This window comes from Schistocerca piceifrons, chromosome 1, assembly GCF_021461385.2.
Source record: "Schistocerca piceifrons isolate TAMUIC-IGC-003096 chromosome 1, iqSchPice1.1, whole genome shotgun sequence".
Taxonomy (NCBI): domain Eukaryota; kingdom Metazoa; phylum Arthropoda; class Insecta; order Orthoptera; family Acrididae; genus Schistocerca; species Schistocerca piceifrons.
Window position 1 is genome coordinate 1,027,225,665 of NC_060138.1, and position 7,746 is coordinate 1,027,233,410.

A 7,746-nucleotide genomic window follows, 5' to 3' on the forward strand; every position below is an offset into this window, starting at 1 on the left:
CCGTAGGATCGTTAGTTCTGGGGTGTGGTGTGAAGGTTGTTGCGGTTTCTTTAATGTGGTTGATTATAGCGGCGTGGAAAATGGGAAAATAAACAAGGCATATTGGTTGTGTACCATTTGCTGTAGAGATAGGAAGATAATGTAACAGGAGGAGAAGATTGCTGCCCTTCAGGCGGAACTAGTTAAAGCGAAACAAAATCTGGAAAGATTAAGGGGGAAGAAGAGAAAAGAGAGGTGGAAAGTGACAATGGGTTGTAGAAAAAATAGGGGTAGGACTTTATCAGACAGTGTTGCTGTGAATGTGGAGAGCAGGATTGATTTGTTGTTACAGGTGGTAATTGTTGAGCCACAAGCAGATGTGTGAGTAGACAGGACACAGCAAACTTTCAAAACGTGTTTGAAAAGTAAAAAGTCAGAAAAATTTGTGAAGAAGTTTTACTGTTAGGTAGTTCACATGATAGAGGTGTTGGTTAGCTGTTGCAGGATGAACTAGGGTCAGGTTACCAGGACACAAGTTTTTTTAAACCTACTGCAAGTCAGGGTCAGCTGATAGAGGATGTAGGTTCACTCTGCAAAGACTTCACAAAGGAAGACACCGTGGTAATAGTGGATGGGGCGAGCAATAGCATAGACAAGAACTCTAATTATTCAATTGAGAGGGACTTCGTAAAGATAGCTTCAGCAACGAGATATACTGGTGTTGGGCTTGTGTCTTTTCTGAGGCGCCATGATTGGCCTCATTTAACCTCTTCTGTTAGGAGAGTCAATTTAGTGGCGGAACAGCTACTTGGGCCAGGTATAGGTCTCACATCAGTGCGGTTCCTGTTGACTCTATCACCAGGTGGGACTATACTAGGAAACTGAAGGAAAATTGTCTGGACTAATAGCAAATAACTTAAGACAGGGCACTATCACAAGTGGTAAAGTATCAGTGATCCAAAATGACAGAACAGCCATTTTTTAGGGTACAGAAGGCAGAACCAAGTTCGGGGACAGGTTAAAAATGACATTCAAATTGACAAAATAGCCAGTCAGAAAGCAAATTTTAATGTACACAGTTTATGCAGATAGCCTCTGATTGAAACTAGAGATACTCAAAAATTGACAGGAAAATTAGGTTCATCCAGTTGTAATTCAACCAGTGCTAAAAATTGTTTACCCTTATTGCATCAGAATATCTGAGGACTAAAGGGTAAGCCTAATGAGTTGCTTATTTGTGTTGAAGAATTAGAATTGAACAAACCAGTTGATATAATCGGCCTCTCTGAACATAATGTGACAATTGGTATAGATATGTTAAATTTACAGGATTCAAGTTCGCTTCTTACTTCTCTAGAGAAAATATGGAGAAAGGAGGAGTTGCCATTTTTGTCAGAAACTGTTTTCATTTCAAGAATATTGATATTAATAAATTTTGCTCTGAGCATCACAGTAGCTTCTGCAACAGAAGTAGCATTTCATAGTAAGTCTTTTACAATAGTAAGTATATACAGATCACCTTCAGGAAATTTTAACCTCTTCATAAAAAAATCTGGAATCTCTGTTGTTCCATCTCACAATAAATAACAAGGAAATAGTGGTTGCTGTGATTTTAATGTGGATTTATTGAAAAGCTTTGTCAGTGAATAATTATTGCAATCAGTAAATCTATCATTCAATTTAGTTCCTCCTATGAACTTTGCAAATAGGATATGCTGAGAGGTCACTACTTGGATCCTCTCATAGAAATAAACTCAGTTTGAGTAGAAAATGTAATGACAATCATAAAAGTAAACTCAATTAGAACAGAAAATGTAATAACAAACTCCTAGGAAGGCAAAACCAATGGTCATTTATTTATGTTATACCCTGTAAAGCCAACATTTGCTGTGTAATTCCCTTAATCAATATCCCATGTTGTGTGTGTGAGAGAGAGAGAGAAAGATATTTTCACGATTTCAGTATTGCAGCAATCGATTGCGTCTGCTGGACAGAGATGTAAGGGTGCCCCAAAGAGAGCAACAGCTAGTCGAAACTTCAGGTCTTGGTCAAGCAGAGATGAGTAGGGTTGGCAGTAAGAGGGGAGCTTCTTTTAAGATACTTTAGAGGACTTCCGGGGGGAGAACAAAGAATGCTGGGTGGTGCGCTGTTCTAAAGCACTCTGGCAGCGGACTTCATGACGGGTGGACGCGTTAAATACCTCCGCTAAGAAAGCGTGGCATGGTTGGTGAGTTCACCTTAAGTGAGCCACAACTATACTAAATCTTTTATTTCAGGGTTAGGGAATCAGGACAGGTTTTTAATTAAGATGCGTGTGTGAAATATTTAAGAATCTTTTAAATATTTTAAGATATTGTGTTAAGCTTTGTAATGGTAAATCACTGAGTCGTGTTGCACAAGAGCACGATGAAATGGCAAGACACAGCTGGTAAAGCAGGATATAACCTAAATTAAGATGCGTGTGTGAGATACTATTCGTGTTTTGAGACTGAATAGAATAACACATTTGACTTAGAGATTCATTGTGCACAAGCGCCCCAGTGGCGAGAACGATGTGTGTGTAATGTGTTGCCATGTTTTGTGAAATTGCTGTATGATATGGGAATTCGTGTATCGTGAAAGAAGGGAATAGTAATCACGATCTCGAGATTTAATTGGAATAGTAGGCCAACACGTGGACTTGGTGGCCACGTGGTAGGCAATGTGTAGATCCTTTGTTTGCTTAATACAGTGAATCGGTTAGGATGTTATAGAGTTCCTTCTTGTTATCTAAGTTGTGTTTTAATATAATGTAGTGCGATTTTAATAATCATCATGTGAATAATTTTTATGAAGGTTCTAAGTAACACGTGGGAATTTCACGTGCCTTACGTGAATTAGCCTACCTTTTTAGCGTTGTGAGTAGCGAGAGCAATATTCGTTCTTGGACAGTTTCTCTTAGTTAAGCTATACGTGCGGCTTCACCGAAGGAACAGATCCTAGTCGGCAGTTTGCTTAAGGAACCCTCTTAGCGTTCGAGTCTGAAAGGAGTCGGACTGCGAGGTAAGGTAGCGCATTGTGCAGAAGGGACAGAGGCTACAGTGGACCGAATTCTGGTCGCTGTTGGGAAATCCGCCGTCTTGGAGGCGAGCATAAAAGGGGCCCTCAAACCAATGTGTAGCGGCCTCGTTAGTGTGCCGAGCTTTCGGCCAGACCTCTGCTGATTTAGAATCGCGAAACGCACCTTAGCTGGGATTTCGTAACCAAGTCCAGGTAGCGTTCGACTGTGCTGAATTACTTGTAAATTGTTGCACCATACTAATCGTGATGCATGAAATAAAATCCGGTGTGCAGTAAATGTATGACTCTAGCACACAAGTACTAGCATTAATATGAATACATTCAATTCTCATCCATTACCCGAGTAAATTATCTGTTGGCTTATAATTGTAAAGGCACCCATGAGATTGACACTATTATCGGGATATTAAATGTTGCAATCAGTAAAATAAATTAATGTATATCTCATTGGTTTGCTATTATTCCAAACAATTAAAAGAGAATCCGTATTTATAATGAGAATGAAAATCAAAGAAGTAATTATCAGAGAAAGAGAGAATGATAATGTGGTGTCACCGCCAGACACCACACTTGCTAGGTGGTAGCCTTTAAATCGGCCGCGGTCCGTTAGTATACGTCGGACCCGCGTGTCGCCACTGTCAGTGATTGCAGACCGAGCGCCGCCACACGGCAGGTCTAGAGAGACGTCCTAGCACTCGCCCCAGTTGTAGAGCCGACTTTGCTAGCGATGGTTCACTGACAAATTACGCTCTCATTTGCCGAGACGATAGTTAGCATAGCCTTCTGCTACGTCATTTGCTACGACCTAGCAAGGCGCCATTATCAATTGCTATTTATCTTGTGATGCATGTACCGTCAGACCGATGTTCACTAATTATGGATTAAAGTTAAGTATTCCAACAGCTACGTATTTTATTTGCTAGACTCAAATCCTTTAACTGTTCCAGACCTCACGCCAGCCTGCGTGAGCTTAAACGCGTGCCTTTCGGCTTCACCTCCTAGTGGCTTGGCTGTCTTGCCAAGTCACAACAGATAAATAAGCTAGAAGCGTTAGAAGGAATACTGTTAAATATTGAAGAAATTAATTCAGAAATCGAAGCAGCTTTATTATCAGAAAAAGATAATTACATTGAGCAACGAAATAAAAACTGTATGGGATATAGTGAAGACAGAGACAGGTGGGGTCAAAAAGGAAGAGGAACAGATAGCTCTAAAAATAAATGAGACTTTGATAACAAATACATGTAGTGTTGTAAACCTCTTAAACAAGTACTTCATTTGCGTTACTGACTACTCGTTATCAGGTTATGTGAACAGAGCAATGGAGTATCTGAGACCGGTCTTTAAAAATAACTTCAGTAAAATGGAAATGACACTAACGTCTCCCAAAGAAGTAGCATCCCTCATAAAATCCTTAAAATCTGAGTATTCTAGTGAGTATGATAACATATCATCGAAGTTAATCAGTGAGTGCATGCGAGTTAAATTCTCTCTTAAGTTATCTGTATAAACAATCTCTTATCAACGGAACATTTCCAGACTGGCTAAAATATGTCGAAGTTAAGCATCTTAACAAGAAAGGGGATAAAGAGGTACCATCAAACTATCGACCAAATTCACTTTTGTCGGCTTTCTCAAAAATATTTGAAAAGATTTTGTTCAAGCATCTCCTAAAGCATGTGGCTGCAAATAATGTACTGTCCAAGTCACAGTTTGGCTTCTTTAAGGGTTCTGATATAGCGAAAACTATTTACATGTACAGTGATAATCTACTTCATTCATTAGATAACAAATTAGAGGCTACTGACATTCCCTGTGACCTGTCAGAAGCAGTTGACTGTGTGAACCATAGTAATCTCTTAAGTAAATTAGACTATTATGGCGCCACCGGTAATGCTGCAAAATGGTTTGAGTCTCATCTAACTTAGAGGAAACAGTGTCGTTGCGAAATACCTGTGCAGTAAGCAGTCAGTCTTCATTTGATTGGGAACTAATTACATGCAGTGTTTCTCAAGGTTCCATCTTGGATCCATTGCCTTTTCTTGTGTATGTCAATGAAATCTCGTCTGTTACATTGCCAGACGTGCAGTTGATGAAAACATTGCAATAAGTAACAAGTCACGCACAGATGTAGAAAAAACTGCCAGTAAAATTTTCACTGACATTAATAAATGGTGTGAAGCTAATACACTGTCATTAAACTTTGAAAAGACTCACTATATCATTCAGAAGCTGTAAGAGATTTGCTTCCAGCATGTGAATAACATATGAAGACATGCAAATCAAAGACGTTGACAGTGCTAAATTCTGGGATTACAGCTCGATAATAAATTCAGTTTGGAAGGACATACCACAGAATTGCTGAAGCGCGTAATCAAGTCTGTATTTTCAGTGATAATGATGTCAGATGCATACTTTTCTTACTTTCCAGTTTAAGTAAAAATGCCTATTAGATTTCAGTTTCGACATCACTTGGTCACAACAGACAAGATTAGGTATTTTGTGTAAGATAACTTTATTGAAAGTGCATAGCAATGTTTGATTCTGACAGAGCATTAATTCTGTGAATATTAGCAGTTTTAGTTTGTTATAATGTATTCACCTTTTTTGACAGTCTCCTGACAGGATAGTGAGTATTATATTCAAATTTATTATGTTTTTTATGTTATACTTTTTGGTATGTTCCACACACACGAGAATCATCGCATATTTAGGTCTATGGAACGAAACCTGAATCTAATCTAATCTAATCTCATTACAATTCTTTAGCCTTAAGCAACGACACTCGGATATTCAACAACAGGAAAGGACTTGGAAAATAGGTAGTTGGCTGCTTGGTTCTTTTAGGGGAGGGGACGTAATAGCGCGGTCATCTGTCCCATCGGATTAGGGAAGCATAGGAGAGGAAGTCGGCCGCGCCCTTTCAGAGGAACCATCCCGGCATTGGCGGAAGGATTTAAGGATACCAAGGGAAACCTGAATCAGTATGGCTGGATACGGGTTTGAACCGTCGTCCTCCTGGATGCGAGTTCAGTGTGCTAACCACTGCGCCACCTCGCTCGGTGAACCTAAGTACTTGACAATGCCGTGTACAACTTAATATTGACACGAGGTTCACTAAAAATGTCGAAGTATTTCAAAACGTGAAGGAAAATAAAACGATGTTATAGTTAATTGCAGATGTTAAGACGACGTCTTCGCTGTCGTCGCCAGTGCCTCTGTTGCTCCATAAATGTAACGGACACACCTTTTTTTTTTTTGTCATCAGTCTACTGACTGGTTTGATGCGGCCCGCCACGAATTCCTTACCTATGCTAACCTCTTCATCTCAGAGTAGCACTTGCAACCTACGTCCTCAATTATTTGCTTGACGTATTCCAATCTCTGTCTTCCTCTACAGTTTCTGCCCTCTACAGCTCCCTCTAGTACCATGAAAGTCATTCCCTCATGTCTTAGCAGATGTCCTATCATCCTGTCCCTTCTCCTTATCAGTGTTTTCCACATATTCCTTTCCTCTCCGATTCTGCGTAGAACCTCCTCATTCCTTACCTTATCAGTCCACCTAATTTTCAACATTCGCCTGTAGCACCGCATCTCAAATGCTTCGATTCTCTTCTGTTCCGGTTTTCCCACAGTCCATGTTTCACTACCATACAATGCTGTACTCCAGACGTACATCCTCAGAAATTTCTTCCTCAAATTAAGGCCGGTATTTGATATTAGTAGACTTCTCTTGGCCAGAAATGCCTTTTTTGCCATAGCGTGTCTGCTTTTGATGTCCTCCTTGCTCCGCCCGTCATTAGTTATTTTACTGCCTAGGTAGCAGAATTCCTTAACTTCATTGACTTCGTGACCATCAATCCTGATGTTAAGTTTCTCACTGTTCTCATTTCTACTACTTCTCATTACCTTCGTCTTTCTCCGATTTACTCTCAAACCATACTGTGTACTCATTAGACTGTTCATTCCGTTCAGCAGATCATTTAATTCTTCTTCACTTTCACTCAGGATAGCAATGTCATCAGCGAATCGTATCATTGATATCCTTTCACCTTGTATTTTAATTCCACTCCTGAACCTTTCTTTTATTTCCATCATTGCTTCCTCGATGTACAGATTGAAGAGTAGGGGCGAAAGGCTACAGCCTTGTCTTACACCCTTCTTAATACGAGCACTTCGTTCTTGATCATCCACTCTTATTATTCCCTCTTGGTTGTTGTACATATTGTATATGACCCGTCTCTCCCTATAGCTTACCCCAACTTTTTTTCAGAATCTCGAACAGCTTGCACCATTTTATAGTGTCGAACGCTTTTTCCAGGTCGACAAATCCTATGAAAGTGTCTTGATTTTTCTTTAGCCTTGCTTCCATTATTAGCCGTAACGTCAGAATTCCCTCTCTCGTCCCTTTACTTTTTCTAAAGCCAAACTGATCGTCACCTAGCGCATTCTCAATTTTCTTTTCCATTCTTCTGTATGTTATTCTTGTAAGCAGCTTCGATGCATGAGCTGTTAAGCTGATTGTGCAATAATTCTCGCACTTGTCAGCTCTTGCCGTCTTCGGAATTGTGTGGATGATGCTTTTCCGAAAGTCAGATGGTATATCGCCAGACTCATATATTCTACACACCAACGTGAATAGTCGTTTTGTTGCCACTTCCCCCAATGATTTTAGAAATTCTGATGGAATGCTATCTATCCCTTCTG